Source organism: Dromiciops gliroides, chromosome 3, assembly GCF_019393635.1.
Source record: "Dromiciops gliroides isolate mDroGli1 chromosome 3, mDroGli1.pri, whole genome shotgun sequence".
In the NCBI taxonomy this organism is placed as follows: Eukaryota; Metazoa; Chordata; class Mammalia; order Microbiotheria; family Microbiotheriidae; genus Dromiciops; species Dromiciops gliroides.
In genome coordinates, this window is record NC_057863.1 from 337,879,792 (window position 1) to 337,907,689 (window position 27,898).

At 41.8% G+C, this 27,898-nt stretch overlaps 1 protein-coding gene and 1 pseudogene across 2 annotated transcripts in view; one reads left to right on the forward strand and one right to left on the reverse strand.

Annotated features, from left to right (window-relative positions):
• Positions 1-27,898, reverse strand: part of HEG1 (heart development protein with EGF like domains 1) — a 131,416-nt gene that overhangs the window by 96,146 nt on the left and 7,372 nt on the right. The window lies entirely within an intron of this gene.
• Positions 1,792-3,111, forward strand: LOC122746950 (annotated as a pseudogene).

The following is a 27,898-nucleotide window of genomic DNA, read 5'->3' on the forward strand; positions in this document are numbered from 1 at the left end:
CCAGGTCTTCCTGAATCCAGGGCCAGTGATTTATCCACTGTGCCACCTAGCTGCCCCCCATGCCTGTAATCTTTGTTATTGGGGTAGGCTGAGCCTGATGGATCACTTGGGTTTGGAAATTCTAAGCTACAAAATGGATATTGCAATAGGGATATCAAGTCTCTGTATGAGGTCGAGTGCTTATAGGATGAGCCCCCTGGAGAAAATGGGTCAGCAGGCTGCCTATGGAGAAGTGAACCGGTCCAGGGTGGAAAAACAGAACAAATTAAAGCTTCCATGGTGATCAGCACTGGGATCACGCTATGAGTGGCTGTTGAACTTCCAGCCTGAGTGAGATGGGAAGGAGGGAGGAAGGAAGGAAGGAAGGAAGGAAGGAAGGAAGGAAGGAAGGAAGGAAGGAAGGAAGGAAGGAAGGAAGGAAGGAAGGAAGGAAGGAAGGAAAGAGGGAGGGAAGAAAGGAGTCAGAGAATGTGGATTTCATTTTACAGTTAAGAAAACTGGGGTTCACAGAAGTTAAGCAACTTGCCTAAGGTCACACAGCTAGGAAGTGTCTGCCCCTTCTTTATGATTCCAGAACCAGTCTTCAATCCACTACACCAGGTAATTCAGGTGCTTAACCCTGAGCAAGGGTATATAACAGCTAAAGGTAAAGGCCTGGAAGAAAAGACACTTAATCTGGGCCCAAAGTCAGAAATAGACAATTCAATCCAAACCAGTACTTGGTGAAAGGTTACTGGGTCCTTCTCTTTCCTGGCTCAGTTTTGCCCAGCCCCACGTTGTAGTTAACACCTGCTGAGGTTCTCGAAGGCAAGGAGTAACACAGGCAAATACCCTGGGGTGCAGCCAAAGAAGAACATGAAGTTCTCCAGCAAAGGGCCTGGCGGGTTTTCTCCTGCAGCTTTCTAAAAGAGGCACAAATCCTGACAGTTCCTTCTTTAACCTGCAAGAAAGCACTCACTGGAACCCTCAACCCCAGGAGCTGTCAGGGGACGGGAGGGGAGGGTGGGGAGCCATCCTCCCACTATCTCCTGTGTTGTCATTTCAACTTGAGTTCACATCCCAAAGAGAGGAAGTTGGCTGGCAGCAATCCACCAGAGGAGACCTAGTAGGTTAGTGAAACAATAAAAAGGCAAGAAAAAACATCCTGGTTCTGAGAAGGAAGAGGAGGAGAGAGGGGATTGAAGGGAGTGGGGGGGGGGAGGGTTGGGGGGGGGAGGCAGGAGAGGGAGACAGAAAGAAAGATCCGGCAGTTGCAGGTTGAAATGTGGTCCTGGGCTTTAAACATTTGAACAGCTCTGGCAGCAGACTTTTATAAGCTCTGAAGCTAATTTATTCCACAGACCTCTTCATAGTGTCCCAGCAACTATAAGGAAATAATAGAAACACAATTTGTCTAGAGAGTTTATGGTTGTCAAAAATGTACATAACGGAATGGAGGTGCAGCGTAAAGGCTTTGGGGCATATTGGTTGAAAAAGCAGAAGAGATGCTGGGAGCAAAGATTCCTGGGTCTGCCATTAGTTCTCTACTAGCGAAAGACTAGCAACAGTCTGATCCACAGGGAGAATGAATGTAAGACAGGTTCTTGACTTTTTTTGTGTCAAGAACCCCTCTGGCTGTCTGCTGAAGACTATTTGGACCCCTTTTAAGAACAATGCTTTTAAATGCATAAAATGAAACACAAAGTATAACAAAGGAAACCCATTATATTGAAATATAGCTATTGAGAAATTTTTCTGGACTGTTCTTGTCTCAAATTCGAGGTCTGAAGCAGCCGCTCCCGCTATTGCATCATGTCGGTCCCGAACGCCCTCAGGAAGCAGCCCCCACCCCCCACCCCCACCCCCGGCCATTCATTCCACGGCTGGGACCGTCCCAGTTCGCGAGGGGAGATTTCAGTGGAGATGGTGAAGGTGAAACATTATGTGTCTGGGAAGAGGCCTGACTATGCGCCTTATGGAGTCCTCAGATGAGGAGAATTTCAGTTCATCAAGAAAGCCAAGGAGCAAGAAGCAAGAAGAGCCTGAAGAACAGGAAGAGGCTTCCCCTAGTGATCCTCGGCGTTTGCAGAACCGCATCTATGAAGATGTTGAAGAAAGGTTGGCCCGGCATCGGAAAATAGTAGTCTGAAGTGGTGGGAGAAAGCGATTCTGAAGTAGGAGGAGATGCGAGGCGAATGGAGATGGAGATTGAGAAAGAGGAGGAAGAAATTGATGAGGAGGAAATTGAGTGGCGACGTGGCATGATGCGCCAGCGAGCCACAGGAGAGGAAAAATGAGGAAATAAATGGAAGTCATGGAAGAGGAGGATGAAGGGCATTCTGGTGAAGAATCCGAATCCGAATCCGAATCCGAGTATGAAGACAATGAGGATGAAATGGAACCCCGCCTCAAGCCAGTCTTCATTGGAAAGAAAGACCAGGTCACAGTTCATGAGCGGGAGGCAGAAGGATTTGGAGCAGGAGGCACAACTTCTGGCTGAGGAGAGGCGCAAGTATACACTCAAGATCCTGGAAGAGGAGACAACGAAGGAAATGGAAGAAACCAAACGTTCCCTGGATGCCCTCGATGGACTCAATACAGATGATGTGAACGATGAGGAGAATATGAGGCATGGACAGTTCGGGAGCTAAAGAGAATCAAACAGGGCCGAAGACAGAGAAGCGATCGAGAAGGAGAAAGCAGAGACTGAACGCAGGACGGAAGAGGAAAGACGAGCTGAACTCCGAGCAAACAGCAAAGTTCTTACCCACAAGGCTGTTGAGGGCAAATACAAGTTCTTGCAGAAGTACTATCACCGGGGCGCTTTCTTCATGGATGAAGAAGCATACAAGAGAGATTTCAGTGCTTCCACCCTGGAGGATCCTTTCAATAAGACTAATCTTCCCAAAGTTATGCAAGTCAAGAACTTTGGAAGGTCGGGCAGAACCAAATACGGGTGTATTGGTGTATTGTGTATTGGTGTATTGGTGTATTGTGGATCAAGACACCACTTCCTTTGATTCAGCTTGGGGTCAAGAGAGTGCCCCAAATACCAAGTTCTTCAAGCAAAAGGCAGCTGGGGTACGAGATGTATTTGAGAGGCCATCTGCCAAGAAGAGGAAAACTACTTAGGATTCAACCACCTACTTCCCTGACTATGGACACATGGGGGAAGTCTGTTTGGGGTTTATTTTTTTTTCCAAGATTGCTCATGCAGAACCTCCTGCCTGGCACCTTTTGAGACTACCACCCTTTTTATGATTCCTCTGGGACCCTAAAACAAGGGACAGCAAGAGGAATTTTTTTTTTTTTGCCGGGCAATGGGGGTTAAGTGACTTGCCCAGGGTCACACAGCTAGTAAGTGTCAAGTGTCTGAGGCTGGATTTGAACTCAGGTACTCCTGAATCCAGGGCAGGTGCTTTATCCACTGTGTCACCTAGCTGCCCCAGCAAGAGGAATTTTTAATGCTGAAAAGCAATATCCAAGTATGAGCCTAAGCCTGGGCTTGGTGGCTGGATCCTAGACATGGTTTCATCACTTCTCATACAAACTCTGGGTTCTAAGTCTCAAGCTGGGACCATGAATTACAGTATCTCCTTAGAGTTGGGAGAAATAACTAATAGGGAGCTTAAGCTTATTTAAAAACCTGTTTTTGACACTTTCCTATGTTGTATGTTTCTCTGAACTGACTGTTATTTCACCTACTGTAAATGTAGTGTTATAATCTATAAGAGTCTCCCCACTGTGACAATTAAAAATGAGATAATTTCTGGGTACTAAAAATAAAACAAAAACAACATTTTAAATTTTTTTAATTAAAAAAATTTTTTTCTTCAAAGTTCACAGATCCTACAAACATGGGAATAGTTAATGCTGGAGAGACTGTGGAAAGACAGCAAGGTGGTGTGGCAGAGTGGCAGATGGGGAGTCAGGAAGGCCCAAGCTCAAATCTTTCCTCAGAAACTTACTAGCTCTGTGACCATAGGCAAGTCATATTGATTCTCTGAGACTCACTTTCCTCATTTGTAAAATGAAGGAGTTGAATTCAATGGCCTTTAAGGTCCCTTCCAGTTCTAAATCTATGATCCCATGGTCCTATCATATACTGTTGGTAGGGCTGTGGATTAATCCAACAATGATGGGAAACAGTTCAGAGTCATGAAGGAGAGGGGAAAAATTGCTATAGTGTTTAGATCCTTTGACTCCAATATCCCACTTCTGAGTATATGCCAGAAGGAGGTCCTAGATATACACCAAAAATGTTCACAACAGCATTTTTTGTGGTTGTAAAGAACTTGAAACAAAGTTGGTGTCCCTCTATTAAGGCATGGCTAAGCAAACTATCCACATACAATGCTATATGAATATAAGAGAATATTATTTCAATGTAAGAAATGATAAATATGAGGAATTCATAGAAGCATAGCAAGACTGATATGAATTGATGCAGAGTTAAATAAGAAGAATCTGTAAAAGAAGGCACACTGTGATTCTAATCACATAAATGAAAAGAACAGTAAAATGATGCTAATCATAAGGGCCAATCTTAGCTCCAGAGAAAAGATGAAGAAATGCACGCCCTGTCCTTTTATAGGAAAGGTGAGGGACTAGGGGTATGGAATGCCACATACACTGTCCGATGCAGTTGATGTGCCCATTGTTTTGCTTATTTTATTTTTCTTTGTTTTAAGGAACTAGAGGTGGGCAGGAAGATGAGGGAGAGATGGATATATACAGAAATTACAGTGATCAAAAAAAGGCATGAGTACAACATTAAATAAACAAACAAATAAAGAGATCTTAGAGATAAGCTGGGTCAGTCTACTCATTTTAAAAATAGGAAAACTGAGGCTTAGAAAGATGACTTGACCCAACAGCTAGCTGGGGGCAAAGCTGAGACTTGAACTACAATCTCCTGACTCCTGCTCCAAGTCTCTTTCCACCCCACTTGGCTGCTTCTAGGGTGGAAAGCAGTATGTGGGCTGTAGGTTTCCCTTTCTATTTTGGCCATCTGTTAAGCAAGATTATAGGCAAAAATATTATTAAATCCACTGAAAATTTTTTTTATGGAATCACTTCCTCTACCAACTTTTGCATTAACATTTCTAAGATTTTCTTAAACCTCTGCCCTTGTCCCTAGACATTCACTCCCTTAAAGAGTGTATTCTCACCAAATATGGTGGCCCAAACTTGAAATCCCCCCTACAAGGGGAGGCTGCAACTGGTAGATGGCTTGATCTTGAGGTTAGAGTCCATGAGTGGCCACTATACTTCCAGTCTGGATTAGATAGAGTGACCCAGTCTCGATAGATAGACAGGTGGATGGAGAAATGGATGGATGGATGGAAGGAGAGATAGACAGATGGCTAGACAAACAGAAAATAGATAAAGAGATAGATGGGTGGGTGGGTGGGTGGGTGGATGGATGGATAGATAGATGATAGGTAAATAGATTCTCATGGCCTCAACTAATTCTGTATGAATGATTTCCAAATCTATATTTGCAGGTTGCTTTTTCATCTGCCTTCCAACCCTAAGAATCATAGAGTGATGGTATTTCAGAGCTGAAAGGGTCCTCAGAGGCCACTTGGTCCAACTGATACCTGAAAGAGTGCCATCTGCAACACTCAAGACAAATGATCGTCCAACTGGGCATGTGCTTGAAGCTCTCCAATGAAGGGGAGATCACTACTCTTGGGGAATCCTATTCCACTGTTGGACACCTTTTATTATTATGAAGGTTTTCCTTATATCCAGCCCAACCATTGCCTCTTTCCATCCATCACTTCTGGTTCTGCCTTTTCAAACCAAACAGAATGATACTAATTCCTTTTCCAAATGACAGCTCATTCAATCTATCATCATTCGGAGTTCCCCCCATTACCTCAAAATTAACATAACTAGAATTGAACTCCCTGTCTCCTAGGATAAAAAACCTTAGCATCATTGTTAATTCTTCACTGCACCAATGTATCAACAAATCCTGTCAATGCTTCCTTTTAAGTGGAATTCTATGAGGGGGAGGAAAGTAAGAGGGTAGGGGAGTGCATTCCAGGCATGAGGGATGTCATGAAGTCATGAAGACTGGAGATGGATGTGTAGGGAGCAAAGAGGTCATTTTGGTTGGATCGAAGAGTAAGGAAGGGAAGAGTAATGTTCAGTGAGGGGGGAAGGACAGGTGGGCGTCAGGATGTGAAGGGCTTTAAAAGCCTAACAGAGGAATTTCTATTTTATCCTGGATTCATTAGGAAGCCACTGGAATTGATTTAGTAAGGGGTTGAAATGTGCTTAAGGAAAGTCACTTGAGCAGCAATGTACTAAATGAATTGTAATGAAGAGACTTCAGGTAGGGAGACCAATCAGGGGCATGCTGGAATAATCCAGGCAAGAAGTAATGAAGGTCTGAACTAGGTGGTAGGTGTGATTGTTTCCTTTTAAGACTTCATGTCCCCAGCACTTAACATAATGCCTTGTACATAGTAGGTGCATAATAATTGTTTTTAGTTAGTATTTGATTATAAAAGTTCTGACCACAAAGAAATGTGAAAAGTTTTTTAAACAAATATACCAAAACTCCTACATCAAGAGTAATCTTGTCTCCTTCCACATCATCTGTTCACAAGGTCATATGTTTATTCCAGGGATTCTGAATTTAGGGGATTTTTTACGTGTTTATGTTTTAAGGTCCTACTGAATATTTTTTAAAACTAATCTTCGAGGGTGGCTAATATTTGTCTTTTTAGGGAGGATCTGGACTTTGAAAATGGCCAAAGTAATTGGGGGTCAAATCTTTTGAATAAGATGGGTGGAAATAATGGGCCTAGTCAGAACAGATTGCCTTGATGGATTAAACTGGGTAATAAGTTTTTGCTTAAAAAAACAATTTGATTATGCAGCACTGAGGATTTATTTTCTTATCTGGTTTCTAAACTAGCTCTCAAGGCAATTCCCAGAGAGGAGTTCCAAGAATGTTCTTTTCAATGGAAACAGCACTAAATTAAGCATAACACATTACAGCTAGTTAGTTCAGAAGATAGAGCACTGGGCTCAGTCAGAAAGATCTGAGTTCAAATCTAGCCTCACAAACTTACTAGTTTTATGATCTTGGGCAAATCACTTACCTCTGTCTGCGTCATTTTCCTCATCTGTAAAATGGGGATAGCACCTACCTCCCAGGATTGTTGTGAAAATCAAATGAGACAATATTTCTAAGGCACTTAGCACCATGCATAGCGCATAGTACGTGCCGGATGAATGTTTGTTTCCCACATAGGTGATTACTTTGAAAGAAAAAAAAATTCTAAAAAAAAATTAATACTGGCTTTGTATATATTGAAATTCCAATTTGTTTCGTAAATTAGTTTTTGCATGTTGCAGGAAGTAGTTTAAGTTAGAATATTAGCTTTGGGTGTTCATGGTGAAGTGTATAGTCTTCTTGAGTTGTCCTAGGAAGGATTTTTCCTATGTATCTATCTATCTACCTATCTATCTATCCATGTTACCTCCTTCATTAGAATATAGGCCCCTTGAGAATAGGGACTGTTGTTAGGGACTGTTGTCACTTTTTGTTTCCTAAGCACTTAGCACAGTGCCTGGGACCTAATAAGTACCTAATAAATGTTTATTAATTGACTGATTGATCGAAAATATTGTCCTTGACCTACAGGAGTTCACTCTATCTATTTGGACTGATAGCAGTCCAAATCTTTCATCTCTCGCTCATTTCTACCTATGCTGGGGCATCTTCTTGTTAAAAGAGAAACGTGCAGCTCTTCCTGATTGGAGGTAACCAGACAATACAAGATATTAAAAAGAAATTGACACTCAATAGATGGTCTCTTAGAAGATGAAGAAACAAGACTACTGAAGCTTTGAAACAAACTGAGGTTAGCTTTCTGAAGTTGTTATAGTTTGGGAATTTCTTTTGGGGGGGTGGTTAAAGAGCATTTCTCCTTTATGGAGAATGTTTATTAGAGATATATTAATGCTTAATTATGTTAATATTATTGTAGTTAATTATAAATTATAGTCATATAATTATAGTTAATAATGTTTATTAGTGATATCCATTAATATAGTAGATATATATTGTAAAAATTAAAATCATGGCAATTGTATTAAGGGAAGGTGGTAAAGTAGAAACAGTACTGGACCTGTAGTGTAAAAAGAGGGGGGTTAGTTTCTGACGATTGGAGTTACTAGCTCTGTGACCACCCTCCTTTAGTTTTCCTGAGTCAAAGTTTCCCTATCTGTAAAATGGAAATAATCACCTCTAGGATCTACCTTAAAAGTATTGATTGTTGCAGGGGGCTAAGGGGGAGGGGGAACGTGGGGGGGGGGTTCCTTATCTATAAAATGGAGGTAATTGCTTGTAGTATATCTACCTCACAAGATTGCTGTGAAGATCCAATTAGATACTATAATGTAAAGTCCCTTCTAAACCTTAAAGCCCCATTTAACATGTCGGCTACTGTAACAGTGGATTTTTCTGTGGAATTCTCTGAGATGAATGCTCGGTAGGTCTGGAGAGCATTTCTTTTTTATTACCCAAAGTATTGAGCAGACAACAGGTGCTCATTAACTATTATTTATTGCTATGGAGAGTACCTAACATATTATTTTACTTTTAAACATTACTGTTTGTCAATAAGTATTTATTAAGTTCAGATTCAAAGAATCCTAGGAAAACTTGTAAGAACTGATTGAGAGTGAAGTGCACGGAACCATATACAGGAAAAGTGTTGTCGCGTATGATAAAGAACAGCAAAAGAAACAGAATAATGATGGTGATGAAATATTATTGTGCTATAAGAAATGACAAGCAGGATGACTTCAGAAAGGCCTGGAAAGACATGTATGAACTGATGTACTGTGACTTGAGCAGAACCAAGAGAACATTGTACACAGAGACAGCAATATTGTTTGATGAAGAACTGTGAATGGCTTGACTATTCTCAACAATACAATGATCCAAGACAAGAAGCTGTGGGGAAATTGGAACACTAATTCATTGTTGGTGGAGCTGTGAACTGATCCAACCATTCTGGAGAGCAATTTGGAATTATGCCCAAAGGGCGATAAAGCTGTGCATACCCTTTAACCCAGCAAATACCACTTTTGGGTCTTTTACCCAAAGAAATCATGGAAAGGGGAAAGGGACCCACATGTACAAAAATATTTATAGCTGCTCTTTATGTGGTGGCAAGGAATTGGAAGTTGAGGGGGTGCCCATCAATTGGGGAATGGCTGGACAAGTTGTGGTATATGAATACAATGGAATACTATTGTGCTGTAAGAAACGATGAGCAGGAGGAGTTCAGAGGAACCTGGAGGGTCTTGCGTGGGCTGATGATGAGTGAGATGAGCAGAACCAGAAGAACATTGTACACAGTATCATTAACATTGAGTGTTGATCTACTGTGATGGACTATATTCTTCTCACCAAGGCAATGGTACAGAAGAGTTCCAGGGAACTCATGATAGAAGAGGATCTCCAAATCCAAGAAAAAAAAAAAAAAAGAACTGTGGAATATAGATGCTGAATGAACCATGAGGGGGAGGGAGAGGAGGGAGGGAGAAAAATCTGAAATTGTAAAGCTTGTATAAACAAAAGTTGAGAACTATATTTACATGTAACAGGAAAAAAATAAAATACTTTATTAATTTAAAAAAACAAACAATGATCCAAGACAATCCCAAAGGACTAATGATTAAAGCACACTAATCACCTCCAAAGAAAGAACTAATATTGATGGAACAGACTGAAGCATGCTATTTTTCACTTTCTTTCATTATTTTTATTTTAATCAAGTTTGCTTGTACAAAATGATAAATATTCTGATGTTTTACATAATCATACATGTATAACCTATATCTGATTGTTTGCTGCCTCAGGGAGGGGAAAGGAGAGGGAGGGAAAGAGGGATAAAAGTTGGAACCCAAAACTATAAATAAAAAAGTTTATTATTAAACAAAAAAGAAACAGAATAAAAGATGTCAGGGAAATATACTGGAGAAAGACAGAGACAGAGAGAAGAGGGAGAGGAAGAAGGGGAGGGAGGAGAGAGTAAAAAAAAAAGTGGAGGGAGAGAAAAAGAGAGAAAGCAAGAGGAGAAAGAGAGAGAGAGAGAGAGCGCCAGCGCCAGCACTGGGGGTGGGGGGAGGGGGGACTGGGGAAGCCTAGTGCTCCCCTAATATCTTTGTGTTGTTGTTGGGGGAAAAGACTCAAATAGCGTATTACTAGTATTAATGTTGGACATCTAGGTGGCACAGTAGATAGAATGCTGGACCTGGTGTCAAGAAGACTCATCTTCTTGAGTCCAAATCTGACCTCAAACATTTACTAGTTTTGTGACCCTGGGAAAGTCATTTAACTCTTTTTGCCTCAGTTTCCCCATCTGTAAAATGAGCTGGAGAAGGAAATGGCAAATCACTCCAGTATCTTTGCCTACAAAATCCCAAATGAGATCATAAAGGATCTGAAATCACTGAACAACAAATATTAATGTTATAATTATGGCATCATTTGGCAAGTCCTTATATTCTGTTTTATTACTGGATCATAGACTTAGGGCTAGAAGGGACCCCAGAGGCAATCTAATCCAATCCCTTAATTTTATACAAGAAGAACTAAGGACCAGGGAGTTTAAGTGATTTCCCCAAGGCCACGTAGGTATTAAGTGGCAAAGATAGGATTTAACCCATGTCCTTTGATTCAAATCCATCCCGCTTTTCCTTATACCACAATGCCTCTGTATTTCATGTAAGGGAAGCCTCAATGTACTCATTCTTTTTGTTTGTTTTCTTTTTTTAAAAATTCCTTTTTAGTTCTCAATTATGTAAAGATATTTTTGAGTTCCAAATTTTTCTCCCACCCTCCCTTCCCTCCCAAGGCCAGTAAGCAATTTGATATATGTTATACATTACAATCATGTTAAACATATTTCCGCATTAATCAGAACAAAAGAAAAAAACACAAAAAAGAATAAACAAGAACAATAACCAAAAAGCATCAACAAAAGTGAAAATAGTATGCTTCATTTCTGCATTCAGACTCCAGAGTTCTTTTTATGAATGTGGAGAACATTTTCCACCCACAAGTCTTTTGTCATTGTCTTGGATCATTGTTCTATGTATTCATTCTAAAGGTAGGGGAAACACCATATAATTTTTTTTTAAATTTCCTGTAGAACCCGGTATATAGTTCTGGGCACAAAAAAATCCTAAATATAGAACGGAAAAAAAGGTCACTAGAGGTCATCTCCATCTACTCTGTACGAATCTTGTATGTACCTAGTTGTTTCCATATTGTCTCCTGTGAGCTCACTGAGGTAAGGGATTGTTTTTTGGGGTTTTTTTTAAACCTATTTTTCTATCCCAAGTGTAAGTCTGACTGAAAGTGCTTAATAAATGCTTACTGACTGACTCTCTTTCCACTGATACCCCATAGCTCTCCTCAGGACTATGCTGCTGGTCATGGCAAATACTCAATCCAGACCTAAGTGAGCTGAACTGAAGCAAAGGTCTGCCTAACCCATATCCTTGATAACCTCGGAATAATGAGCTGTTTCTCTGGTCCAGTTCTGACTGCAGCCATTAAACTGTAAGCTTCTTGAGGGGCAGGGACTGTCTTTTCCATATTTGTGTCCGAAGCACTTAGCACACAACAGAGGCTTAAGAAACTTTTATTGGCTGACTGACCACTGCTAGCTCTCTTCCTTTTTTCCTTCCCATTTCTATTCTCAATACTCTCTCAACCCCTTGTTACAGACACCTCATTTATCTGGCACTGTCAGCTGTTTAAGAGAATTTTCCAAATAACAAAAATGTACTGTTCTAAGTGCCAAAACTTTTTTATTTTAACCATTTGGGGCTGAACATCTTTCTAAAATGTAAGTTAGGTAATGCAAATATTTTACAGGTAAGGAAACTGAGACCCATAGAGATTAAGTGCGTTGTTTAAGGTCACAAAGGTCAGAACCAAAAAGGTCAGAGTCAGAATTTGAGTTCGGGTCCTCTGACTACAATGCCAGTGCTCCTTCCACAGCACTACACTGACTCTAATGCTTACTGCCTGTGTTTGACAAGCTGCCTCAGTTGCTTCATCTGCAAAGTGAAGGGGGTTGTCCTAGCTAGCTTGGAAGGTTCTGTTCGGTCCAAACTGATGACCCTATGGTAGTTCCCCCGCCCCCACAGACTCAGGGGAGAAAGAAACTGAGAGGGAAAGTTTAGATTATCCTCCTCAGGAGAGAATTCAAAACTCGTATAAAACTCTGGAACGTGATTTTTCTTTTTTCCTTCAAATTAAATATGACTCAGATGAAGGAACCCATATGGGGAGGCTAAGAGATGCGGGCGGAATGGCGTAAGGCAGATCTCTGGATCCCGGCGCTGCCACTTGTTGCCCTTTCTAATAACAGCCCCGGGGAAGCTGTGTGGTGTGTTAGGTGTGGTAGCGGCCCAGGCGGAACCCTCCCCCCATATCCTGGCGAAGGCTGAAGATGAGCACGTTACCATTTCCTCCACAAAACCTCGCAATCCGTCAGTCGGCAGCACACGCCGCTGGCAGCCCAGGAGAGGGGAGGCGGGGCAACCCCTCTTCCCTTAAACTAAAGCACCGGAGTCTCCAGCCCCTCCGGTCCAAAGGGGAAAGGAAAACAACCTAATAATATCCTGACCAAGTGAGCGACTTTCTTCAGTATCAGCCTGACGTGAGATAATCGCTAAGCCACACGCATACACAGACAACAACCTCCCGGCCGGATCACCACCAACCCCCCCCCCCCCCCTCGCTCCTGCGCTCGCTAATCCTCTCCTCAGTTTGCCCCCTTCCTCTCTCATCTGTCTCCTGCCTTCCTTCAAGAGCCAGCTAAAACCCCATCTTCGAGGAGACGTCTGCCTTTTACAATCCCCTTAATTCCCATTTCTCCCCTCTGTTGATTATTGCCACTTTATCCTGAATATGGCTTGTTTGTACATAGTTGTTTGCAATACTGTCTTCCCCCATGAGATCGTGATCTCGTTGAGAGCAACTCTTATCTTTTTGCCTTTCTTTGCATCTCTACTGCTTAGCATAGTTCCTGACACACAGAAGGTGATTAATACATGTTTATTGACTGACTGCTTTCTGCTTCTCTCAATCCAGAGGTGCTGTTGAAATCATTTGTATAGCGTCATTTATCTCTTACCCTCTCCTCCTAACCCACACTTCTCCCCAGAGTTTATTCCTTGTCGGATCAGATGAGTCCCACTGCGCAGGGTTCCTAGCTCACCAGAGGTAGCTAGGCAATAGTGGCTAGAATGTTAGACTTGGAGTTGGGAAGACCCAAATTCAGATCTGGCCTCAGGCACCAACTAACTTGGTAAGTCACAACCTCAGTTTCCCGATGTGCACAATAAGCATAAGAGTTCCTCCCGTAAAGAGTCACCATGCTTATAAAATGAGATGACCTATATAAGACATTATATAAATGCTATCTGTTCACCAAGGCTATCATTGTGTTCCTGCAGAGACCACACAGTTCTTAATCCAAGCCTACAAAAATGAGGGTCTCTGTTTTCAGTATGATCTTTAGGCACCACTGGAACTAAATTTAAAGCAAGCAAAATGTATTGGGTTGTTTCTTTTCTCTCTCCTCTCTCTCTCTCTCTCTCTCTCTCTCTCTCTCTCTCTCTCTCTCTCTCTCTCTCTCTCTCTCTCTCTCTCTCTCTCTGTAATGGACTTTCCAGACCCTAAGTGGAGGAATGAGGCCAGGGATGGGGAAGTGGGATGTGGGAGGAAGGGATGGAGCATAGTGAGGTCTGGTAGTTGCGATCCACAAAGAGGCAAAGAGCTTGCAAGTATATCTTTTCAGACAGTGCCACCACTGCGTTTGGGCACACCAGATCACCTAACAGTGCCCTTGTTCCTCCAGGCATAGGGCTACTGCAGTGGAAAGGGGCATTGGAATCAGAGGACCTGAGTTGGAATCCAGCCTCTGATACTTACTATTTACTTACCATTAAGTCATCTGCAGGTCATTTAATCTCCCTGGACTCATGTGTAAAATGAAAGGGTTAGACTACATGATCTCCAAGGTGTTCTTCAGCTCTAGATCTAACATTTTAAGTGTTAGCTCAGAGAAAGTCAGTCATTTCAATCATGCCTGACTCTTCATGATCCCATTTAGGGTTTCCTTGGCAAAAATACTGGAGTGGTTTGCCTTTTCCTCCCCCTGCTCATTTTACAGATGAAGAAACTGAGGCAAGCAGGGTTAAGTGACTTGCCCAGCGTCACAGAGCTACTAGTAAGTGTCTGAGGCCAGATCTGAACTCAGGAAGATGAGTTTTCCTGACTCCAGACCAGGCACTCTATCCACTGCACCACCTAGCTGCCCCTTCATTTTAGAGGTGAGGAAACTGAGTCCCAGAAGTTAAATGACTTGCCTAAGGTCACATCTCTAGAGCCAAAGCAAAAACCTAAGTCCTTTGAGTCCAAAGTAATCTTTCAACTATAACAGTCTGTCTTGCCAGGATCACCTTGTCACCACCATCACCGTGGTGCTCTCAATAAATTAACGGTGTAAACTGTGCATGTCACACCTTATTCTGGAGCTAGAGTCTGCTGAATTGAGTCTCATTGTGCTCATACACCCACACTGGTTCCTGGCTCCATTCTGAGAATGACTGACTTCCAATAATCCCATTTTGGTCTCTGGGCAATACCTTTATCCGATGGGTAACTAATGGTACATCTCAGCCTGACCCAGATAAAGAGGCAAATAGTCTTTGAGCACAGAATGAAATTTATCATCATCGTTAATACTAACGACAACAACAACAGTGGAAGGAGGCGTATTGGATGACATTTTGCAGTGTTCAGTGGCTGAAATCCAACCAACCCAATATGGGGACCAGAAATAATGCAATGTTATTTTTGTCTTTATTTTTGGAAACAAGGTGAGTTTTGCTGTTGTTGTTTTGCTTTATAAGCATCAGGAGATTTTCCAAAAATGGCTTTATCAGCTGAAATTACCTGCTATTTTGCCTTACAAATCTAAACTTGAAAAATCCCAATGTGGCCCACAAAAAAGAAGGGAGGGACAACTGCTTGGGACCTCACACTGGGGAGCTACAGCTTCTAGAGAAAAGGTTAATGGTTCCATAACAGCACCTAGGTGGCATAGTAGATAGAGTGCCAGTCCTGGAATCAGGAAGACTCGTCAAATTCATCCTCAGGCACTTCCCAGCTTGGTGACCCTGGGCAAGTCACTTAATTCTGTTTGCCTCAGTTTCGTCATCTGTCAAATGAGCTGGAGAAGGAAATGGCAAACCACTCCAGTATCTTTGCCAAGAAAACCCCAAATGGGGTCATGAGGAATTGGACACGACTGAAAAAAGACTGAACAGCAACAGCCTCACATCTGAGAAAATGGTGCCATCTCAGCTCTTTGTAGCACAGTTTGTGTTTCCTCTCTAAAATACAGGCCCCTGTGACCTGTAAAATATCTGCTGCCATCTAAGCAAGATAGGATGAACGACTGAAAATTATCTTGCTCAGTTTTGATGGTTGGGAGGACTGCACATCTCTACAGAGAGAATCAGCAAGATTTCTAGTTTATATAATGCTCTGCAAAACAACCTCATAATACCTCTTCCACTCTTATCATTAATGATAATGATGTTTATGATGATATTCATAATTGCTTCCTGCCAATCTTCCAACAAGGAAGGTTAATTAGACCACAGGATTTAGAAATGAAAGGGGAATAGAAATCATTTAGTCCAGTCCCTTCCTTTTACAGAAAAGGAAACTGAGGAAACCAGTTAGGAAAAAGGACTTAACCAAAGACACAGAAGGTAAGAAGTAATAGAGCGGGGCAGCTAGGTGGCGCAGTGGATAGAGCACTGGCCCTGGATTCAGGAGGACCTGAGTTCAAATCCGGATTCAGACACTTAACACTTACTAGCTGTGTGACCCTGGGCAAGTCACTTAACCCCAATTACCTCACTTAAAAAAAAAAGAAGAAGAAGTAATAGAGCCAGGGGTCAATATCAGCCAACTTCTGATTCCAAAACTAGTGTTCTTCGTATTATATCACTAGTAATCCTCTAATAATAAACATGATTAGAAACAAATTTTAAAAATAACAAGAGCTCCCATTTGTATAACATTTAATATCCAAAGTGATTTGTTTGCAGGACTCTTCTTAGTTTAGAAAACACTCTTTAGCTGGTCTCCCAGCAGAGACCGCACGGCCTAGTGGATGGGGCACCGGACTAGGATTCAAGAAGACCTGGGTTCAAATCCCCTCTGCCAAATTTACTGTTTGTGTGATGCCAGGTAGGGCATGTGATCTCTCTGTGCTTTAATTTATTCATTTATACAGTGAAAAGGGTGGCCCTGATGACTCTAAGTTTCCTTCTGGCTCTAAATCCATGATTCTATTATCCTTCCATCTACTATGTTACTCTTGTTCTTCAATTGCTGGCCCCCTTTGTTGCTCTTCTTCCTCTCACTCCATTTTGCATTTGCTCTCCTGACTGGTTTCACCTCCATGGAACAAAATGTACCCCCCCCAATGTCAAATATCCCTATTTCCTGACTCCTTTTGTGCACTGTCTCTCCCATTAGATTGTAAGCTTCTTGAGGCAGGCACTTTCTTTTTTATGAATTGTATTTCCAGTGCTTAGCACAGTGCCTGGTACATAGTAGGCACTTAATAAATGTTTATTGGATTGGATTCCTCCCATGCCCTAAATGTGGACATTTCCTTGGGTCTTCTCTTTTTGTATTCCTACTCTGGGATATTTTATCTATTCCTATAGTTCCAATTATGATCTGTATGTGCATCGTCACAGCTAGGTGGCACAGTAGATAAAGTACTGGCCCTGGAATCAGGGAGTCCTGAGTTCAAATCTCACCTCAGACTTACTAGCTGTGTGACTCTAGGCAAATCACTTAACCCCAATTGCCTTAAACATCCAGGGCCATCTCTAGTCATCCTGATGTATATCTTGCCACTGGGCCCAAATGGCTCTGGAGGAGAAAGTGAGGTTGATGACCTTGCAAAGCCCTCCCCAACTTAAATCCAATTCAGTGCAAGTCATGACATCACCCCTTCATGGTCCTCTTCAAGAATGAAGGACAAGGAGGGGCAGCTAGGTGGCGCAGTGGATAAAGCACTGGCCTTGGATTCAGGAGGACCTGAGTTCAAATCCAGTCTCAGACACTTGACACTTAACTAGCTGTGTGACCCTGGGCAAGTCACTTAACCCTCATTGCCCTTCAAAAAAAAAAAAAAAGAATGAAGGACAAGGGGGCAGCTAGGTAGCACAGTGGATAAAGCACCGGCCCTGGATTCAGGAGGACCTGAGTTTAAATCTGGACTCAGACAATTGACATTTATTAGCTATGTGACCCTGAGCAAGTCACTTAACCCTCACTGCCCCACCAAAAAAAAAAAAAAAGGCAAACAACAACAGCTATGTGGCTGACTACTAAATCTTATTGTTAGCCCAAACCTCTCCTCTGAGCTTCAGTAAATGTTTCCCATCCCCTCAAACTTGTGCATAGTTTTTCCTCAACAATATGTCACAGCCCATTTATGCCCATCATGTATGACTCCATTTACGCTTTGGCAACCCTAATTCAGCAGAGGCTGTGATGTTCCATAATTCCCAGTTACAGAACATCCCTGAAAGAATACTGATCTTAAAAATATAAGTCTTGTTTCAAGGAGAAGCTCGGGGTCATTAAAAGCAACTCCCCAAGTGTCATCTTCCTCTTCTTCAGTCATGTATTCCATTCACTGTTCATTTGCTGTCTGTCCATCACACACACACATACATCTATATACACACATACTCAGGGATCAACTCTATGGGCTATTTATCCAACTGCAGAGCATAGTATGGATGGCAGGCATTCCTCATCCAGTTGGTGATAAACGTATGTTACTTACTTTGCTGAGCTATTGTGAAGAAAATCCTTTATCAAGTATAAGGTACTATATAAATGTTACCTATTACTGTTGTTGCAATAATCAACCTCATGGGTTTATTGTAAGGAAATCTCTCTTTAAAGTACTATATAAATGTACTTCACTGAAAAAAAATGATGAGCAGAATGCTAAGGGAAAAACCTGGAAGGACCCACATGAGCTGATGCAAAGTGAAATGTACTGTATACAAAATAACGGCAATATTGTGAGATGATCGGCTGTGAATGACTCAGTTATTTTCAGCAATGCAACAATCCCAGACAACTTTGAAGGTCTTATGAAAAATGCAATCCATCTACAGAGAGAGAAGTGATGGTATTTGAATACAGATTGGGGCTTAATTTTTTGTTAGTTCTTTTATCTGAAGTTTTGTTTTTGTGTGTTTTCTTTCACAACCTGGCTAATATGGATATGTTCTGCATGACTGCTCATATATAGCTATATTGAATTGCTTGAGTTCTTGGGAAGGGGTGTGGGGAGGGTGGGAGGAAGAGACTTTGGAACACAGAGTTTAAAAAATATTGATGTCAAAATTTGTATTTTATATGTAAATTGGGAAAATAAAATTCTAAATAATAAAAATATCAAGTGTGTAATGGAAAGTTATGAATGTAACACCTCATAAAACAAAAATCAGTAGAGAGAAAAAAATAATACAAAAAAACTTAGTGAGAGATGCTATTCAGCCAAGTCATCCCCAGGATATTTAAGGAAGAAATTGGAAAGAGAACAAGAAACAGATGAAAAATCTAAAAGATCTGTCAGGATTTTTATAACAAATTCACCTCCATCAATGAAAACAGAACTAACACATCTGAACTCGAACATCACAGTCTTTGATGTGCTTCATGAGGAAGAGAGAGTTCCCTCAAAATGCAAATGCTCAACTCATCTTTTTCCCCCTAAAACTAAATCTATTCCTGACTTACCTTTCAGCAGCATCATCAGTTTCCCTATCATCTTCAATTCCTCCTTCTCCTTTTCCTCTGTCTCAACTCCTAATACAATCAGTCCTGTTGATTCTTCCTTTGAACTATGTCTTTTTTGGGGTGGGACAATGAGGGTTAAGAGCTAGTAAGTGTCCAGTGTCTGAAGTAAGATTTGAACTCAGGACCTCCTGAATCCAGGGTCGGTGCTTTACCCACTGTGCCACCTAGCTGCCCCCTGAACTATTTCTTATACTGGTTCTCTTCCTTTCCATTCCCCTCACTATCACCCAAGTTCAGGCTCTTATTATTTTACACTTAAATGAACATAATATAGACAACCCATAGGGACCTTGGCTGTCATTTAGTCCATTCCCTTCATTTTACAGATGAGGAAATGGTGGCCCACTAGCCTAAAATGATTTGCCATTGGCCATTTGCTATTGGCTGTAAAGAACAGAGTTCACATTTGAACTCGGGTCCCCCAACTCCAAATCTATTACTTTTTTTCATTGACTCACACTGTTATCTTATGTCATAGAAGGAAATTTTTACACTGGGTGGGAAGTTAGAACTGGATCTTAAGGCCTCTTTCAAGTTGAAGATCATTTACTGTTTGTTCATAAGAGAGGTATTGTGGTGTGAATGATCCGGGAGGATTTCACTGAGGAGGAAGGATTTTAGCATTGAGAACATGTGAGTGTGCAACAGGTAAAAGAGAAGGGAGGACATTTTCAGTTAAAGGAATGGCATGAGAAATAGCAGAGACAAAAAAAAAAGAAGAGGAGAAGAGAAGAAAAACAATGGTTATGAGACTATTATATCTACTTTAATATTCAATGAGTACTTCAAAGGTAGGTGAAAAAATGTTAGGATACTCAATTCAGGAGTAAGAAATGAGAGGCCAAATATATGGAGAGCTTGCTTATGCCTCTATATTGTAAACCCTTTTCTCATATTTATTGTTTACCAATGTATCTCAAACTTAACTTTCCTCAGGTTTCCCAGTTGTTTAAAAACAAAGAATCCAGGCTCCATCTCTATATACCTCACAGAGTCATCACATAGTTTCATTGCTCTTATTTCTAAGTTCCTCTGAGTTCAAGGGGGAAAACTCTAGAGAGTTCTGGATTCTCTGAAAACCGTACATGGCCCATGATGTCAAGAATGCTAACTTCACCCAACATCACCTCTATTTTGCAGATTACAAAACTAGAGACCAAAAGGGTCAAGTGCCTTGCCTAGATGTGCATGACAAAAGTCATAATCAATCTCTGCTCCTCCAGTCTTTGGCTTGGCCAGCCAATTACCCACACCATTCTTTAGGTAATTAATCATGTGCTGCTCTGGATTGCTCTCTTGAATTAGTATTTATTTCAAATGCCTCTTTGTAATGGGGAGGTGACCCTTGGCTCTTGAAGGCCAGGCAGACTCAACACAGTCAAACCAACCTGGAAAGACTTGGACTCCTGGCCCAAGGATGGATCTGTCTTGTACCTACTGTCTGAGGACCAGGCTGGCTAACTGAGGGGAAGGCTTATCACCAGAAGCGTGGCCACAAGCTGATGAGTTTGGGGGGGTCTCCGTGACTTACAAAACCTTCTACACAAAGGCAGGGAAGGATTTCAGTCTGGTCAGTGGGAAGGTGTGCACATATTGGGGGGGGGGCGAGAAAAGCATCTATCTCCTGTGGTACTAAAATAATGTAGTTTGCTATTTAATAGGTGAGGCAATGTAGCATATTAATAGAAAGTTCACCTGGGAGTCAAGTGAGCTTGGGCTCAAGTCCTTCCTTTGACTCAAACTGTGTGACCCTGGGAAAATCACTTTATTTCTTAGTATGGTTTGCCACCTCTACCCTATCCCTCCCAACTCTCTAAGACTATAATTTGTAGAGAAGGTGCCAATCTGAATTGTTAAAGGGAGTTTTTTCACTGAGAGTTCCCTATATAATGAATTCATAAATCTGCTCCAAAAACTTTTTCCCCTACATAGTTATATCTCATGTAGTCTTCTCCTAATTCTTGAGCCATGTGGCTTGAAATATCATCTATTCATAGAATCCTAGATTTAGAGCTGGAGAAGGCCTTAGAGTGAATTAAATCCAAGCTCTTCAATTTCCAAATAAGTAAACTGAGGCATAGAGGGGTTAAGTGACATGTCCTGGGGCACATAGCCAGTAAGTATCTGAGGTAGGATTTGAATCCATATCTTAATGACTCCAAGTCCAGTAACCCATATCCTACACAATGATGAATTCCTATCAGCTGGAAGGTTGATAAGCTCAAGAGTCCACAGAGAGGGGCAGCCAGGGTGGTGATGGGCTTCAAGTTCCTACTTCATGAGGTGCAGCTAAAGAACTAGCAATGCTCAGATGGGAGAAGACTCAGAGGCAACGAGTTCCTTCCCAAAACCTCCATTTAGGGAGGCCACCCGGGCCAGCCATCTCTTCAGTTCTCATCAAGCCTTTGGGCTTCTCCATACTCCATTAGGTCTTTTCTCGCTCCTCCCCTTCCATGCCATCCCCACCCCTCTTCAGCTTCCTTTTTTGTGTTGTATTCTGCTCATAAGAGTGTAAACTCCTGGAGGGGCAGGGACTGTCTTGTTCTTTTTCATATTTGTAACCCCAGCACTTAGCACAGTGCCTGACTCACGGCCTCAGGATGGGGGGGACATGATAGCCATCTTCAAGGATTTAAAAGATAGTCATTTAGAAGAGACATTAGATTTGTTTTGTTTGGCCTTGGTGGGTTGAACTAGAAGTTAAAAAGAGGCACATTTATGACTGATGTCAGGAAAAATTTCCTGACAGTAAAAGCAATTCAGGAGGTATGATAATTGGTTCTCCCTCACTGAAAGTCTTCGAACAAAGGTTGGGGGGGAAAGGCTGTCTAGTAAAGGAGACTCTTTGGGAAGTCTGTTTTAATTATCCAAGTGACTTCCAACTCTGAAATTCCGTGGTCCTGTGCTTGCATTTCATACCAACCTCTCAATCCTGAATGAAACTGACTACGACGGGTCTACAGAGACATCTATATTTCCATAAGATTACGACATCCAGAAATGGGGCTTGCAGCCTCTACCTCTCCCTCTACGTCGGCAGTTTTCATAGAAAACAGTGTGTCCTTGCTACTGGTGATCTGGAATCTGCAGCATTTCATCTTTAGCCCAAGGTTGGGATTTTAAATCCACCACCCATTTTAGGATGAGGCTTTGCCAGACTCAAACCTAATGGAAAATTAGGAGCATTTTACTAACCTTCCCTCCTGTCTTCTGAAATCTTTCCAAGTAGTTAGAAACAGCTGAATCTCTATTTATTTTTAGGACCAATGGATAGTGGGGGAGGAGTAGTTACTGAAAGGCACAGTTCAACTCAATATGAGAAATTTACAAACTATTAGAGGCATCCCAGCAAATGGTATAGGCTGCTATGTAAGGTACAAGGAGGCAGCATGATCTGGTACCAGGGTTCTTAACCCGGGGTCCATGAATTTGTTTTGTTTTGAGCGGTTGAATAAATAACTATTCCAAGGTAATTGGTTTCCTTTGTAATACTATTTTATCTTGTAAAATAAATTTTATTTTATTTAAATCTATTTTCATTCTAAATTTATTTAAATTTATAAATTAAGTAAAAACCTACATAAAAACTATGGAAACCCTTTGCAAAATAATATTTTTAATGTTTTTTAAAATATTATTTTGGAAAGGCAGTTCACAGGCTCACTAGGCTGCCAGGGCAGTGTATGACACACATGTACACACACAAAAAAGGTTAATAACACCTAGTCTGGTGGAACAAGTGTTGAATTTGGGTAGGAAAACTTGAGCCTCTTTGGGCTCTATACCTGTAGTCTCCTTGAAAGCAGGGATTATGACTTGTTTTGTTTTTTGGGGTTTTTTTATCTGCACAGCACCCACCAAAATGCCTTGCAGGCAGGGGTGTGCTGGAACCAGTTTAAACCTGCTCACATTCATTGTTTTTTGAACTGTTTGTACTTAAGAAAATGATGAAGAAAATGTTTTAATCACCCAGATTAAATTTAAAAGTATGTCCAGCATATCTTTTCCCCCTTGCCTCTTCAGAGAACAGGTTGTTAAGCATTTACTAGCACACCCGTTTCGAGTCAGGTATATACTTGATAGATATATACTTGTTAATTGACTGTTGATTGATTGATAAACCAATCACAGAATCATAGTTTAAGGCTGGAATGAAGGCTAGGGATAATTTAGTTATTTTCTACATCATATATACATAGAAACTGAGAACCAGAGAGAGGAAGTGACTTGATCAAAATAGGATGCAAAATCAGGCCTTCTGACTCCAAAGCCAGTAAAATGGTCTAGGGACAGAAGTAAGGCTAATGAAAGCAAAGAGAGGAAAACATGACAGCTGAGTTAGAATGAATCCAGTCCATGTAAGCTAAAAATAAAGCAATTTGACCAAAACTGAGCAAAGATACCATGGAATCTCTCTTTCCACTGAGAAAGTATTCATAACAATACATTCAGCTATTAACCAATGCTCCTTGTTGAAGGGGGAAGGGGAGGGGCAGAGGAGAAAGCTAAACAGATGAGGAAATACTCAAGTATCTGTCCTATTATTTTCAGCTTGATTTACAATAATATAGTTGAAGGGAAGTGTGCTATAGTGAAGAGAATGCTGGACTTGGAGTCAGGAAGACCTGAATTTGAATCCTGCCTGAGAAACTTGCTAGCTATATGACTTCAGGCAAGTGATTTAAGCTCTCTGTAAACCTCAGTTTCCTCATCTGTAAAATGAGTATTATAGGGGCAGCTAGGTGGCGCAGTGGATAAGCACCGGCCCTGGAGTCAGGAGGACCTGAATTCAAATCTGGCCTCAGACACTTAACACTTACTAGCTGTGTGACCCTGGGAAAGTCACTTAACCCCTATTGCCTCACACACACACACAAAAAGAGTATTATAATAATAGCTCCCCCCCATCCACTACATTGAGTTGTCAAATGAACCAGATGAGGAAAAATGTGGTTTAATTTTTAATAACTTAAAGCTTAAACTTAAGATCTCTAATCTCTAAAAGCCTTAAAAGCTTACAACTACACTAAGATTTTTGGGATACCCTGTATATGGAAAATGCTCTGCAAAATATATATAAGCTGTTGCCTCTGGGCTCTTTACTAGGGCTAAATCCAGGTGAAAAAAAGGGATGAGGGGTCACAAATAGTCCAGTATATGACAGTCACTTAACTTCTAATTTATATACATGTTATGCAAGTTAACACACATATGCCGGTCTAATTTACACTCTCTTTAATGACAACTTCTAGGTTAAAAGAGTTATGAGTTAGCTATCTCCTCTACTACCAAACGTCCCTCCAACAAATTCCTTTCTGATACCGATTCTTAATCAGAAATGAAGAGCACATCTGTCACACACACAATGAGCCAAGGGTGATGAACAATGACCCACTAGAAATTTAAAGTTGGGACCTCGACCTATGTTTCCCCGATGTCAGGCTAGAGACTTTGTGATGGGCTTTGGCGGGAGAGGGTCTCAGAATCTCAGTTTTGCTCAGTTTTTGTTCAGTCATTTCAGTCGTGACTGAGTTTCCATGACCCCATTTTGAGGTTTTCTTGGCAAAGATACCGGAGCAGGTTTGCCATTTCCTTCTCCAGCTCATTTTACAGATGAGGAAACTGAGGCAAACAGGGTTAAGGGAATCCTTATTTTACTGAAGAAACAAGCTCAGGAAACTCATCCACAGGGAAGTAACTTGCCCAGGTCTACACAGTTAGTGAGTATACATCTATCACTGGTCTAAAGCACGTTTTTACTAATTAAAAAAGTTTTGCTATGAAATTCCTTATATTTAATATATATGATATAGTTATACCTTAAGTATAGTGATATCATTATATTAACTATATTGTTATGATAATGTTATTAACATATGCACATATATACTAAAAACCACTGGTTTCTTCTTCTTGGTTCTTTTCTTGGGATCCTTCCTTCTTTCCAACTCCAGGTTTCGTGCTGAGGATACTGGGGAGGTGGGGTGGGTAGGGAAGGGCAGTGGATTGCAGAGAATTTTGATATTTTAACCATCTGCCATACAGTCTGAGTTGGGAAGCCCTGCTCTAAAGAGTATTCTTTTCTTATTCCTCTCTCTGCCCCCATCCCACACACTGCCATCTCTGAGTAATCTCCTTTCTTCCCTTCAACTCCATTAACCACTCCGTCCAAAACTCACTTGCTCCCTAATTAGAAAAGTACCAAGAGTCTTCAATCACTCTTCCCATGTTTTTGGAGAATTTGTCTTTAAGTGTTTGATGTCATCTGTGCTCTTCTTTCCCTTCTCCTCATCTACCCCCAAACTCTGCAGAGGCTTTTGGAGATGGTTCTTGTTCTTTTCAGTCGATGCAAGGGGCTCTGAGCCCCGAAGGAGGGCAAAGGAATGGCTTCATTATTCCCTTGATAAAATCTGACGGACTGATCTGCTTAACCACATCATTCCACCTTGAATGCCCCACAAAAGGATCTACTTCAGCCCATTCCTCGAGGCCTGTGTCAGCACTGTGGAGCCTGATGTACAGTATGCAGCTGGGTAAGCTAAATTACCACTGCAAATGACCTCATTTTGCTCCACTAGGGGACAGGTCACTGCAGATACACACTGCAGATGCTGGAAGAAGGTCCACCATGGGTAGGGGCACTTCTAAAAGGTGTCCTACTCATTCTTTCCTTCCCTCCATTCTTTTTTTTCCCCTTTGGTTTTTATTGATCTCTTTTAAAATATATATCATTTTCATTTCCAAGTATATCCCTTTCCTGTCTCCTCCAGAGAGCCATCCCTTGTAATAAAAAAAAAGAGAAGGGGAAAAAATAATCGGTTCATCCAAACTGTAGCAGGTCATCCACTGTGATGGCGTATACACTATTCCATACCCTGAACCCCCCACTTCTACAAAGAAGGGAAGGTGGGTTTCTTCCCTCTTCTCTTGCTGCCCTCCATTCTTTGTTTTGTTTTGTTTTGTTTTAGTCAGGCAATTGGGGTTAAGTGACTTGCCCAGGGTCACACAGCTAGTAAGTGTTAAGTGTCTGAGGCTGGATTTGAACTCAGGTACTCCTGACTCCAGGGCCCGTGCTCTATCTATCCACTGCGCCACCTAGCTGCCCCGCTGCCCTCCATTCTTAAACAGATAGGATCAGAGAACTTTAAAGCTGAAGGCAAACAAAGGTTATTTCATCGTCACCACTACCACCACCACCACGATTTATATGGCTTTTAAAATTTGGCACAGGGTTTGATACACATTTTATCTCATTTGAGCCTTATAACAATACTGGGAGATGGGTGTATCTGCATGTCACAAGAGGAAACAAAGGTTCACATTGGTGCCGGGCTCACATGACATAATATAAGTGTGAGGCAGGATTTGAACTGATTTCCGCCTAACTCAAAGCTCAGCACTTGCTTATCCTCTAGCTACTTCCAACACTCCCTCCCTCCCCTATTTTACAGATGAAGAAACTGAGTTTTAGAGAAGTGAGATGATTCACTTGAAGTTACAAAGGTAGTTAGAATGTGGCAGCCAGGAAAAGACACTAGATTGCCTTTTTTCCTGCTCTTCCGGCTACACCATTCCTCTGAGAAAAAGCTACCTACTCACCTTCTGTCGTCCATATCCCCGACGCAGTCATCACTGTTAGCACGTCGGCTGATCTCAAATTGGAAATCCCCAAAGAGCCAGGCTTGTGTTACAGGATATTCTATCTCTGGACTCTAAGTCTGTACAGGTGATCCCCGAATACCTGGGAAGCAGACCCTGCTCACCCCTGCCTCACAGGATCTCTGGCTTCCTTCAATGCCCAGCACCTCCTCCATGAGACTTTTATTGATCTGGCCCCCAGGGGTCTTTCCCTCCTGACATATATTTTGTATAAACTTTGTGCACACTTTATATATAAAAACTTATTTGAATATAGGTTGTCTTCCTCCCTCTGTGAGGGCAGGTACTGTTTCTCTTGAATATGGAAGCAACAGGCCACACCTTGTGGGGTTCCAGCCTCACCTCTGCTACTTAGGACTTACTCCTACCAACTGTGTGACCCTGAATAAGTCCCTTAACCTCTCAGCCTCAGTTACCTCCTCTGTCAAATGAGGATAACACCTAGCTCCAAGTGTGATTTAGAGGCTCCAATGGGATAACCCATGCAAACCTTAGAACACTATAAATCATGTTTCAAACGAGGACTTTAAATTAAATGATCTTTAAGGAGTGTCCCAGTTCTAGAGTTAAGTCCTGAGAACCTATGAATTGAATAGCAAACAGTCTGTGAGATTCCCAGACAGGTGCCTAAAATTTTAAGACAGATCCATAAAGATGGTGAGGGGACAGAAGAAGGAAAAAATCATTTCTGGGTGCTGGGGACCAGCATCGGGGGTCTCGTGGGTAACTCTCTGGAATCTGGTTGCCCTCTGTCCCTCGTTTCTCCTTCTGAACTCCTCAGGAGTAACCACAAGCTTGGCCCTAGGGGCTGCCTTTCCCAGCCAGCCCTGCCCAGCTGTTAGAAAGGAGAACAAAGTATTTGTGGCAAGGGATCACTGGGAGGGCAAACATCCATACCACTCTCCAGGATATGAAAAAATAGTTATTACCCAGTCTGGGCATTGACTCCATTCAGCTTTCCTTCTCCCTGCCCCCCTTCCTCTCCTCTCCCACTACCCCCTCAACTCCTCCCCCTCCCCCACCCCCGCCCTTCGGGCACTCGAGGATGAAAATATCACTTCAGCATTTGTACAGTACATGCTGAGGGAAGCAATAAAAGTCCTTAAAGTTAAAAGGATGTGGCTTCCCAAAGGGAAGAGCCCATCGAGGATCAGCCCTTTTCACCACGCCCCTCTTCCCATCTGGGGGCTCCCATCCCACCCCAAGCCAGGAAGGCTTCTCTGTTCTTCTCTCCCCTGCCTTAGGAGGAAGCGAGGTCAGGACACTCTTAGGGTGATGAGCTGCTCCCCC